Below are 13,991 nucleotides of genomic sequence, written 5' to 3' on the forward strand. Positions count from 1 at the left end.
TGGCATCCATGGACAGAAATCATCTGTCAATATTTCAGATTGAGACTCTAGTCTCGATAAAGGGCTCCCCGATCCAAACGTTGATAGACCATTTAGGTTACTTCAGTCCCCAAAAAGAGTCCTGATATGAATTGTCCATGATTGCTTAACAAGCCCATGAGGTGAATACAATTTGAATTACAAATGCTCTGATTGAAGAAGCAGTGTTGTAAATAAGAGGCAGGTTGATTAACAGGTACATTGAATAATAATCATTTTGATTATAAGTGCTCATAACAGATATTCCAAACCCTGAATTATACACACCTTAAACAGGGGTAGCCAACCTTTTAATTTTTAATTTAGACATACAGCACAGTACCAGGCCATTTTGGCCCATGAGTCAGTGCTACCCAATTTACACCCAATTAACCCACACCCCTAGTACGTTTTGAACAGTGGGAGGAAACCAGAGACCCCGGGGAAAACCCATGCAGACAAAAGAACGTACAAACTCCTTACAGACAGCGCAGGATTTGAACCCCAGTCCAGATTGCTGGCGCTGACCATGCTGCCCCATTCTGAGTACAGCAGAAATGATGCAGTTTAATTTGCCATTGTGTTTGACACAGACACATGGGCTGTTCTGTTCTAAATATTATTAAATGGGGACAATTTTTTTTTAATGGATGCATGCAAAGCCAAAACACATTGTGCCAATAAATTTGTGAATCACTTCTTTAAGTGAAAATGAAGCCTCTTCAATGCAGCTCCCTTGATATACCACTGGATTGGCAGCCAAAAATTTTCTGTTCAAGTTTTTGGAGTAGGACCTTTTAATTGGGTTAGTTATTCATGTGACTCGTTTTGTGAAGATTGCATCCAACACTCATTCAGGCAAACTCATACTGCCTCCCTCAATACCTCCAAAATCCAATGAGAAAGTCTCAAAAATGATCCTGACCTGAAATGTTAACTGACCATTTCCAACCACAGATGCTACCTAATGCACTGATTTCCTTCAGCTCCTCATTGTTTGCTCAAGAATCCAGAATCTGCAGTATTTGTGTTTCTCTACCTGCACAATCCAATTTGGCACTTGTGACTCAAGCCAATTAGAATCTTGGTGTAGCTGTTCAGCCCTTGATAGTGAAAGATATTGGAATATTCCATCTTTTTGTAGAAAAAGTAAATAACATACTGTGCATATGTATCATTTGCCTGCATGTGTGCTATGTCTGTATGCATGTTTGCAATGAGGACCAGAGAACTGTAATAGCTAGCCAGCCAGCACTGTTAAGATAAAAAAATACACAGTAGAACTAATACAAACTTATTGCATTACACGAGTGGGAGTGAGAATATTAATTTCAGGTAGACAATAGGGGTTTTTATGCACAAAAGTTGCATTATCTTCTGCTCAAATTTTTTATGAAGGTGAATTTACAGAAAACATGGAGAGAGCAGTCCTTTTATGTAGCCCAAAGAAGTACGCCGGCTTCTTAGGGCAAAAGTGGGTGGGATGTGTAGAACAGCAGTGGCTGCCCTGCTGACTGACAGCCCCATCAGGAGAGAGCAGCTTGAGGGAGTGGGGTGTTGTGAGAAAGTGAACAGCATGAGTGAATGGACAGCATGAGGGAGAAGACCAGAGGAGCGGCGTGAGGGAACATGTTGTGTGAGGGAGCACAGCGACAGCTCCACTGGCCACTTTGTGATAGCACAGCAGGGTAAAGGGGTTGTCAGTGTGATGTCAATCATCTGTTTGGATCAGTTTTCAGCAGCAATCCTTTTATGCAGGAGGAGGAGTGACTTCACTCCCCCTTTAAGTATACGCCACTAGGTGGGTGTAAGATGAAGAGAATTTGAACAGTCAAGCCCCTTTGGACCTTTTATGGAGGTAAGTGCAGAATTAACTGATAATGTGGGTATCTGTTTGACATCAGTGATTAACATTTCTTAATATTAACACTTCTTAAGACAAATGTTAACAAGGAACTGCAACAATATACATAAACAGATTCAAAGAGATATTCTTATCAACTTGTCAGAGATATGCTGCCAAAGTATGCCATAAATTCTGTGCATTTCACTGTGATATTGACTAAGGTGACATTAGGACCTTTGAGAAAAAAAACAGCAAATGTAAAGAAAAATGATTAGGTGGGCCTGTTTTTTGAAAGTGATAGCTCATGTACATAGAGTGGTGAAGAAAGCTTTTGGTATGCTGGCCTTTATAAATCAAACCCTAGAATATAGGAGTTGGGAAGTGATGTTGAGATTATTCAAGGCATTGGTGAGGCCAAATCTAGAATACTGTGTACAGTTCTGGTCACCAAATTATTGGAAGGATATCAATAAGCTAGAGAGAATGCAGAGAAGATTTACTAAAATGTTCCCTGGATATCAGAATCTAGATTAGGTATTTATTCATTGGAGCGTAGAAGGTTGACGGGGGATTTGATAGAGGTATTTAAAATTATGAGAGGGATAGAGTAGACGTGAATAGGCTCTTTTCCTTGAGGGTAAGTGAGATTTAAACAATAGGTCACAAGTTGAGAGTTAAGGGGCAAAAGTTTAGAAGTAACATGAGGGGGAACTTCACTCAGAGAGTGGTGGCTGAATGGAATGACCTTCCGGAAGATGTGGTCGTAATGAAGTCAATCTTGTCCTTTCAGGAAAAATTGGATAGGGCAATGTGCAAATAGGTGGGACTAGAGGAGATCATTTAGATCGGTATGGACTAGAGGGGCAGAGATGGCCTGTTATCTGTATATATTGTAAATATAAATTGAGTAACAGCCCCCAGATAGGAAATCCTTAGAACATCCACACCACTTAAATCCTCAGATTATGCTAATAATCCACATCTTATCAAATTCAGACTTTGCATTTTTAATATTATATCTAATTTTTCCAAACTTAAATAAGACATGATATCATGTAACCATTGAATATGAGTGGGTGAAACAATGTCTTTTCACTTCATCAAAATTGTTTGTCTAGCCATTAACGAAGCAAAAGGTAAGATTCTCTTCTGGATTGAGGATAGAATACATCTTCGAGAAAAAGTTATTAAAGCCATCAAAAGACCTGGTTCTAATTTAGTCTTAAGAATCATTGATAAAGTTTGGTAAACCTCTTTCCAAAAACATTCTAAGTTTGGACACTCCCAAAACATATGACTCAGTCAATGAAGCTTTGAGAATTTTACACTTAATCACATAGTGGATCCATGTCAGGATAAAAATTAGATAATTTAACTTTAGACATATTTACAGCTATGCATTTGCGATAATTCAGTAAAATCTGATTATAAGCAAGAAAAATAGCTAATTTTAAACATGAAGATGGCCTCCTGCTGCCAAGGTGTCCCTTTACTAACATTGCATTATTGGCATGAAACAGTTCTTTGCACTTTTTTTCTTCGGCTGCTTCACTAAAATTTGGATGCCACCATATCTACAGTACAATATTTTATCATGCCCTCCTTGCCAATGTGGGTACCATGCATGTAATCACATAACAAATAAATCAGGTACTGTACATATGTTTGGCCAGCCAGCATAATCCATAACTGAGTATTGGGATGTGCAACCTCCTTTTCCCATTGTGGTTTCTCAGCAACAGAGGCATCCACTGTTTGTGCACTTATAGGTCTGGCAAATCCGATCTATCAACTAACCGTAAAGCAGCTTGTTTATCAGGCGCCAGATGACAAACCCTGGCATGGACCGGTGGGCCTGATGTGTTTATGTAATGAGACACCATGGGCTGTTCGAGGCATTGAAGTTAGGGGTGAGAATATGGGGAAATTCATTGAGTAGAGCAGTATATGCGTCCTTGTGTAACGTATGTACTCAGAGCTGTGAAACTCTCCCCTTGATGCACGCCAGTGGACATGTCTGAAAGGTGGTGGTGTGAACTAATTTTCTGCATTTTACATCTACCAAAAAGTTGTGGGAATGTAAAAAATCCACACCCAAAATGGGTTGAGTGACAGAAGCAAGGACACAATTCCAATGGAATGTGTTTCCACCTATTCCAAATGTGACTTATCTAGCACCAAAACTTGGAATGGCAGTTCCATTCGGCGCTCGCAAGATCAAGTGGCTTTTTTTAAATGCATTCTTTCAAAATAGTTCGACGGGAGCAAACTAAGTTTAGCACCTGTGTGTACAAGGAATTTGTGCTTACCCGCATCGTCCTGAAGATACAATAGGCCTGTATGTACGCCAACTGCCATGGCCACTACTGGCAGCCGGCTCTCTCGTTTCCGGATTTCCTTTTGTAGTAGGTAAATGGCAGGACACACTTCCCCAGCAGCAATGGTCAAAACACCATTCTCGATGTTCCATTTTTCTGGGATTGGACTGCAGATACAGGAGGCTGGTAGGATGCGGGAGATGCTTCTGCTGCAAAAACTGGATGTATTCAGTTAGACTCTTGTGTAGGATACGATAGAGCCTCTCGAGCCACATCATGGGGACGGCAGAAATCCATGTTACCAATGGATATGGCAACATGTGCTGGAAGTTTTGACAGAAATAAATTTTTGAAAAGCAGACAATGGGAATGACCATCTGACAATACCAGCATCTCATTCATCAGGTCTGATGGATTCTTGTCACCTAGGCCTTCCATTTTCAAAAGATGCATGCCACGCTTAGGCCTAGTAAGTTCCAATGTATCAAGAAGAAACTGGCAGAATCTGGAGTTATGGTGTACTGGTCTTCTGCTGGAAGAGGAGCAATAAATTTGGTTACTCACGATGCAGTGGCTACATCCAGTGGACTCACAACATTCCAAAATTATGTGTCTTCTGCCATTATAACCTGAAGACAAAACTGGGTTTCAGCTTGAAGAAACAAAATTCAAGGCTGATGTGTTCAGAAAGGAGGCAAATGAAGCCCAACTGTATTAACTGCCATGACTGTAGCAGTTATTGCTGCTGTTGACATTTCCTCCTTTTCCATAAGGATTCAAATTTGTTGAAACTTAACTTCAGAGTCACCAATTTGTAGTAATTACTATGGTAGATGCTACTAAATAAAGGCAAACACACAAAGGTAGTCAACTCAAGACTGGCTTATTGCAGACATACACAGACCTTTTATTTCCTGCCTGTTAATGAGCTCGTTAGTGAACAGCTGCTGGTCCTGTGGACCACCAGGTTAAAGCTATGAGCCATTAGCATCCTATGTCTTTAGGTAGGGGCTTCATCTGATCCACTTGCTGTACTTTGGTGTCCAGCATTGCTAGCTTGTGATGTGTTAGGTAAGTCTGTGAACTGATGGTGGTGGTTTGCAATACTGTGCTGTGTGCCTGCTACAATATCTGAGTTTTGGCACTAATTCAAACATTATGTGGCTCTTGCTTATTCTTTCCAACCAGCAACTCAATTTACCAGTCTTGGACAATTGTAGAGGGAAGCATTGTGAGTGCAATAAATGGTGGACCAAAAAATGATTTAAAAAAAAAAATCATAAATTGGCTTCTTAGTCAAACAGTTCAGGTAATTAGGCAAGAGTAGATGTCTTTTAGATAAAGAGGTCTACTTGGTTGGAAAGATATTGGACTTCAGAGAGTGGAAAACATAATTAGAGCTAAATTTGTGTACATTATTTATTTGGAGAGCTCTTTGCATGCTATTACTTTCATGATGTCATCAATACTTGGCAAGAATTCTTCCATACTAACACAACCTGTTCAGGAAGCAATCAAGCTGAAGTCATTGATATTCTCTTGATATTTTGTTACAGTATAAATTGACTTACTGTTAAATTTGAATCACTTCAGTTTACTCCAGTGGTTTTCAACTTTTTGCTTTCCACTTGCATACAATTTTAATTAGTAAGGGATTGCTTAAAGTGGTTTCAGAGTGGAAAGCAAAAAAAAAATGAAAACCACTGTTTTAATTGTCCCTAATTGACTTGTTATATGCAAGGTTTCATAACTCCAAAGGAAATGGGCCAATGACAATTTTTCTCAAGCAACATATTTCAGTAACAATTGTGTCTAGAGCAGTGGTTCTCAACCTTTTTCTTGCCACTCACAGACCCCCTTTAAGTAATCCCTTACTAATCATAGAGCTCTAATGCATATATAATACTGAAGATCCAGCTGCGCTGGGTGGGTCACGTCTCCAGAATGGAGGACCATCGCCTTCCCAAGATCATGTTATATGGTGAGCTCTCCACTGGCCACCGTGACAGAGGTGCACCAAAGAAAAGGTACAAGGACTGCCTAAAGAAATCTCTTGGTGCCTGCCACATTGACCACCGCCAGTGGGCTGATATCGCCTCAAACCGTGCATCTTGGCGCCTCACAGTTTGGCGGGCAGCAACCTCCTTTGAAGAAGACCGCAGAGCCCACCTCACTGACAAAAGGCAAAGGAGGAAAAACCCAACACCCAACCCCAACCAACCAATTTTCCCCTGCAACCGTGTCTGCCTGTCCCGCATCGGACTTGTCAGCCACAAACGAGCCTGCAGCTGATGTGGACATTTACCCCCTCCATAAATCTTCGTCTGCGAAGCCAAGCCAAAGAAAGAATGCATAGGGATTACTTAAAGGGGGTCTGTGAGTGGCAAGATTGAGAACCACTGGTTTACTGTAAACCTTAATTTGTAGACTAATAAAGTTGGCATAGGACAATGTCACTCTATCAATGTTGAATGTGTAAAATAAATTGATAGGAGCCTGTTAAATGGTGACAGTGCATGATTGGTTTTATATACAGTTGCAGTGAGGGACTGCTTTATAGAGAAATAGCTATGTAGGTACATGGAGATTCATAGTGAGGCATTTAGAGCAAAATAGAGGTCTCTTCAAATATGAAGAGAAACTCCAACCATGAGGCGGTTGTGGTGAATCTTTGCTGAGCTGTCAGTCTTCCTCGTACCTTGCCTTGCTTTACTGACATGATCGCTACCTTTAAAGACAGTCCCCTTGGGTGTAACTGTGTTTGCACCCATTGTCTTTCATTATTGTACCATTAGCTTCTGCTAATAAAAGCCATGATTATTGTTTGACGACATCACCTTTGTCTACTTCATTAACTGGCACTTCAACAACATGGTTAGCATAGCAGTTAGTCCAGCATCTTGACAGTGCCAGGACCTGGGTTTGAATTCCGCACTGTCTGTAAGGAGTTTGTATGTTCTTCCCCTCGTCTGTGTGGGTTTTTTGAGGCTCCAGTTTCCTCCGATCATTGAAAATGTACTAGGGTGCAGGTAAATTGGGTGTAAAATGGGCAGCATGGACTCGTAGGGTCAAATTGACCTAGTACAGTGCTGTATGTCTAATTTTTTAAAAATTAAACTGTGGCCAATCCAAATGAAACTAGATCCTTCTAATGTTATTTTCATGTCTACCAATTTGAGCCTCCTTGTACAAATAATAATTTCAAATGTCTTATTGATCTGTTTGAGGACAAATTATCACATACAGTAATAATGAGCAAATGATTTGGCTTAAGTCAGAGCTGCTCTGGTGCGGCTTGCCTTGACTTAACCCAAATGCTATATGAATCCACCTCAGGTAGACATGGGCCAAATAATCATGCTTTCAACAACATTACAGTGAGGCTTGTGACACAGCATGGAGCGAGGAGTGCTTTTCCATAGAGCTGCCTCAAAGCAGAGATTAAATATAATGTAATGAAGCTACAGTAATCCTAATGGGAAGTAGTTTTCCTTCCATATAGCTGTGGATGAGCCGACATATGATCAGAAAAGTAGATTATTATGCATGAGGCTAGTTTTCTGCAAAAATTCATTCAAGGACTGATAAAGACGATTCGTGTTAGATTTTAAAATGACCAAATAGCCGGATTATGTGTGATAGTGAATCGAATATTGTGCTTAAAAGGGAAAAATATGAAACAGCTGCTAAGTTTTAGATCTGATTAAGACTGACCACAACAGATTCAGGCAGAAATACATCTCAGCAAACTGGAAAATCTGATAATGGGTAAAAATGACAACACGAGTGGAAGATGTCCAAAAAAGGATTTATGTAATCCAGAACTAATTAACATCATAAAGTGCAGTGAACTGCTTGCCAAAAAACAATTCAGCTGCGGACCACTGAAGAAGTAAGAGTCACATTAACTTGTACAAATGCTGACAGATCCATGATGTACAGTCAAAATTTCCTGCATAATTTAGAATTTTAATGACTATGGAAAAACAACCACCTGAAGAAACACACAAAGATCAGCGCATACAGAGCTGTTGTCATACCCACGCTCCTGTTCGGCTCCGAATCATGGGTCCTCTACCGGCATCACCTACGGCTCCTAGAATGCTTCCATCAGTGCTGTCTCCGCTCCATCCTCAACATTCATTGGATTGACTTCATCACCAACATCGAAGTACTCGAGCTGGCAGAATCCGCAAGCATTGAATCCATGCTGCTGAAGATCCAACTGTGCTGGGTGGGTCACGTCTCCAGAATGGAGGACCATTGCCTTCCCAAGATCGTGTTCTATGGTGAGCTCTTCACTGGCCACCGAGACAGAGGTGCACCAAAGAAGAGGTACAAGGACTGCTTAAAGAAATCTCTTGGTGCCTGCCACATTGACCACCGCCAGTGGGCTGATCTCGCCTCCAACCGTGCATCTTGGCACCTCACAGTTCGGCGGGCAGCAACCTCCTTTGAAGAAGACCGCAGAGCCCACCTCACTGACAAAAGACAAAGGAGGAAAAACCCAACACCCAGCCCCAACCAACCAATTTTCCCTTGCAACCGCTGCAACCGTGCCTGCCTGTCCCACATCGGACTTGTCAGTCACCAACGAGCCTGCAGCAGACGTGGACATACCCCTCCATAAATCTTCGTCCACCAAGCCAAAGAAAAGAATCTCACTCACTGATACAGCTTGCTGTTCTTCTATCTGGTTGGCTATTCATTTGTTTTTATAGGAGTTCATCTTGATAAGGAAAATGTCTTGCATCTAGAGACTCATGAAAAAAGTCCATTTGTTTTCATGGCGTGTTTGATGGTTTATGGTATTTATGTATCAATGGTCTTGACTGGTAGAAAATTAAATGAGAAAGTGTGCAGGTGCAATACATAAATGTGCTGGAGGATCTCAGCAGTTCAAGCAATATTCATTGGAAGTAAATGATAACCAATGTCTCGGGCCTGGGCCCCTTTCCTAGTACTGTACAAGAAACAACAGGCATGAATCAAAAGTGTGGGTGGAGGGAGTAGGAAAAAGGAAGGGGCAAGAGGAGGCTTGCACAGGCCTCAGCACAGGCTAAAAGGTCAGTGGTAATAGGTGAATGCAGGTGAGAGGATAGAGGAAAAAAGCTGAAAAGTATTAGGGAAGAAGTAGCTCTGATAAGAGAAGGAACAGAAAGGGGTGGGGAGCTGGTGGAAAGGAGATGGAGAGAGAAATGAGAGACTTGGTGGAGGGGGTTTACAGAAATTGAAGAAGTCATATTAATGCCGTCTGGTTGGAGATGCTGTGTCGATAATAAAAGGTGGTGTTTCTCCAATTTGCAGGTGGCCTCAGCCTGGCAGCAAATCGGTATGGCAATGGTGTGTGGAATAAAAATAGTTGGCCACTGGGAGGTCCTTGTTGCCAGAGTGGATGCTCAACAAAATCATCTCCCAATCTGCATCCAGTCCACGTCGAGGCCATTTTAGGAGCACCAGATGCAGTAAATGAACCTACATATTAGATTAGATTCAACTTTATTGTCATTGTGCCAAATAAAATGCGTCAATGAAATACAATTAGCATCAAACCAGAAGTTTAAAAAAAGTACAGTATACAAATACTATGTACAAATAAAAAGAAACACATTCAGCAAGCAAACAATGAAAAAAATACTGAAAGAAGAATGAGTTCAGTACCACTCAGCACTGTGATCTAGGGTTCAGAAGGGTCATAGTGAACAAAATGAACATTAAGATGCCAAGACAGCAAAAACACAAAATCAGAAGAGAGACAGACTCGGCCAAGAACGTCGAGTGAAAGCCCAAAAGGGAGTGACACAAGAGCAGCCGTGGGACCAGCTGAACCCAGCAGTGCTGGGTGGTTGGCACAAGATCTGATTATATCCTGGATAACATGGAGACTTTGTGCTCGTTTCATTGTAGCCACAATGAGAGAAACTTCAGAGAAGATGACTGAATTTAAAGAGGCAATTGAGGATTTAATGCAATGAATGAGCCAAGTGGAAGTTGACTTGATTAAAACACAAGAAAAGCTGAAAGCTTTAAAGGAGGATGCAAAGAAATGGGACTTGGATAAGTAACCTATGCTGGATAAGATTGATCACATGGAGTATTTCAGCAGATGCAATAATGTTTGGATTGTTGGTTGAAAGGAAGGGAACAAATGGAGAGAATGTTTGTGCTTTTTTGGAACTTGGATCCCAGAAGTGTTGGGAGAAAATAAATTCAATGGAAAACTACAAATAGAAAGGGCTCATTGGACCCAGAAGACCTGATGAGCAGTGACCATGGCCAGTCCTGGTAGGAGTTTTGAGTTACTGGGAAGGGGGAGCTGTTTGGGAATAGTATTTGATTACTCCAAGCAACATAATGTCCCACTTGAGCTTGATGGCAGAAAAGTGTTATTCTTTCAAGAGTTTAGCCCAACTTTGATTAAGCAAAGGAAGGTATTTGATAATGTAAAAAGGCAACTGTGGTCAAATAATATAAAATACTCGATACATCCTGTGACTCTGAGGGTCAAAATAGCGGGTGGCAATTGATATTTTATCAAGACCAAGGAAGAAGTGGAAGAATTTTGGTGAAGATTATGAAAAGATTAAAGATATTAAACAAGAAGATTAAGAAGAATGTTTACAATGGGACCAAGCAAAAAATATATTTTTTAACCGTCTTTTGTATTTATTAAGTATTATTGAAATTTGCATGGAGAACTCAGAACTTTGTAAAAATAGTAGCAGGGTGGAGATTCCAGTCACCAGGAGACATGGAGTAGTTTTGCAAGATGATGTTAAAGAGGGGTTCTTCTTTCTCAGAAGACTGTGCTTTTCTTGTGGGCTTCTGAGATTTTTGTTTGTCCCTGTCAGAGCAGGGGCACTATCTATGTATGCCCTGTATTACTTGAATAATCAATAAGGTTTTTATTGTTGAACAATATTTGTTTAAAAACTCGTATGGATAAATCATTAATTAGTTTGAATGTTAAAGGGATAAATGGGATGTTGAAAAAGAAAAGGGTCTTGGCACACAAAAAAACTAAAGGCAGATATAGCAGGAAACATGCCTCACTAAATTGGAGTATGCTAAATTGAAAAGAGGATGGGTGAGGCAAGTAATAGTCTTCTTTCAAAGCCGAGAGGAGTAGTGATTTTAATTAATTAAAAATGTACCAGTAATAGTAGAAGATATAGCGATTGACCAAGCCAGAAAGTATGAAATGGCACATTGTAAATTTTATGCAGAATCCTGGATGTTTATGAATATTTGTTCCAAATTATGATGATGAAGCCTTTATGAAGGATATCATTTTAAAAGCAGCAGAGGGTAGACAAAATATATTAGTCGGGGGCAGGGGGGGATTTTAATTTCTGTTTGGATCTGATATTGGATAAGTCAGCGAGAATGGTAATGACAGTCAAAACCAAAAAAGTATCACTATCATTTATGAAAGATTTAAATCTGATTGCTATTTGGAGGCAGCTCTATCCCAAAGAAAAAGACTACTCTTTCTACTAAAGGGTCCATGATTCACATACAAGGATTGATTTATTTTTAATGTCTGAACAGTTAAAAATTAGAGTTGTAAAAATGGAATACTTGGTGAGGCTATTAGACCATTCACCATTAATCTTAACTATTGTGATAGCAGAAAAACAAAAAATGTGTACAGATGGCATCTTAATGTCACTTTGTTGAAAAACAGACTTCTGCAAGTTTTAGGAGATAAATAAAGAACTATTTTGTGAGACAAATCTTCCTAACACTGATAACAACTTTTTGATATGAGATATGCTTAAAGCTTATTTGAGAGGGTAAATTATTTCTTGTACAAAAAAGTCTTAGAACATAATGTGGAATTGGATGGTTTGGAGGACTGGAGAAGGAATATCAGAGGATGAGTTTACAACAAAAATGTAGACTCTGAGAATAAAAAAGTTGAGATATTACAAATGTATAAAACAGAAAATATTTTAAAAACTAAGCAAAAAATATTATGAATTAGGAGAATGAGCACAAGGTTTTGTCTTAAGTGAAGTCAGAGGAGTCATTGAGGATGATAAATGCATTTAAAACAGATCATGACACCCTAATGTATAATCAAAAATAAATTAATAATGGATGTGCTAGACTGGTCAGTGGAGAATATAGCCCATTTTGCACTTGCATCCCACTTAATAGGCCATTCAATGTCCCAGGATAGGAATGGTATTTTTGCTGTTCACACTTGACCACTCTTAAATGGGACACTGAATGTGTTCACACTTGCAAGGGACCATCCCTGTTCTATCTTCTACTGGTGACATGATACATTGAGCAATGGTGGACTTGCCCTAAATCCTGACCAATGTATTATGATCTTGTATTTGAATAAAATTAATCATGCCTAATTATAACATAATTAAGCTTTATGTACAGCATAGTATATTCTCAGCGACACTAGGTATTATTCTATTTAGGAAAATCCTAGCAAAGATTTTGCCTGCAATGGAGAGCAGTGTGATTCCCCTGTAGTTTCTCCCAGAATCACAGTGCGGCTTTCGCACAGAGAGGAACTACTGACATGGTCTTTGCCCTCAGACAGCTCCAAGAAAAGTGCAGAGAACAAAACAAAGGACTCTACATCACCTTTGTTGACCTCACCAAAGCCTTCGACACTGTGAGCAGGAAAGGGCTTTGGCAAATACTAGAGCGCATCGGATGCCCCCCAAAGTTCCTCAACATGATTATCCAACTGCACGAAAACCAACAAGGTCGGGTCAGATACAGCAATGAGCTCTCTGAACCCTTCTCCATTAACAATGGCGTGAAGCAAGGCTGTGTTCTCGCACCAACCCTCTTTTGAATCTTCAGCATGATGCTGAACCAAGCCATGAAAGACCTCAACAATGAAGACGCTGTTTACATCCGGTACCGCACAGATGGCAGTCTCCAATCTGAGGCGCCTGCAAGCTCACACCAAGACACAAGAGAAACTAGTCCGTGAACTACTCTTTGCAGACGATGCCGCTTTAGTTGCCCATTCAGAGCCAGCACTTCAGCGCTTGACGTCCTGTTTTGCGGAAACTGCCAAAATGTTTGGCCTGGAAGTCAGCCTGAAGAAAACTGAGGTCCTCCATCAGCCAGCTCCCCACCATGACTACCAGCCCCCCCACATCTCCATCGGGCACACAAAACTCAAAACGGTCAACCAGTTTACCTATCTCGGCTGCACCATTTCATCAGATGCAAGGATCGACAACGAGATAGACAACAGACTCTCCAAGACAAATAGCGCCTTTGGAAGACTACACAAAAGAGTCTGGAAAAACAACCAACTGAAAAACCTCACAAAGATTAGTGTATACAGAGCCGTTGTCATACCCACACTCCTGTTCGGCTCCGAATCATGGGTCCTCTACCGGCATCACCTACGGCTCCTAGAACGCTTCCACCAGCGTTGTCTCCGCTCCATCCTCAAAATTCATTGGAGCGACTTCATCCCTAACATCGAAGTACTCGAGATGGCAGAGGCTGACAGCATCGAGTCCACGCTGCTGAAGATCCAGCTGCGCTGGGTGGGTCACGTCTCCAGAGTGGAGGACCATCGCCTTCCCAAGATCGTGTTAAATGGTGAGCTCTCCACTGGCCACCGTGACAGAGGTGCACCAAAGAAAAGGTACAAGGACTGCCTAAAGAAATCTCTTGGTGCCTGCCACATTGACCACCGACAGTGGGCTGATATCGCCTCAAACTGTGCATCTTGGCGCCTCACAGTTTGGCGGGCAGCAACCTCCTTTGAAGAAGACCGCAGAGCCCACCTCACTGACAAAAGGCAAAGGAGGAAA

At 41.0% G+C, this 13,991-nt stretch overlaps 1 protein-coding gene across 10 annotated transcripts in view; it reads left to right on the top strand.

Annotated features, from left to right (window-relative positions):
* Positions 1-13,991, top strand: part of xpo6 (exportin 6) — a 291,971-nt gene that overhangs the window by 38,837 nt on the left and 239,143 nt on the right. The window lies entirely within an intron of this gene.

The sequence above is a fragment of the Narcine bancroftii genome, chromosome 12 (genome assembly GCF_036971445.1).
Source record: "Narcine bancroftii isolate sNarBan1 chromosome 12, sNarBan1.hap1, whole genome shotgun sequence".
NCBI classification, from domain to species: Eukaryota; Metazoa; Chordata; class Chondrichthyes; order Torpediniformes; family Narcinidae; genus Narcine; species Narcine bancroftii.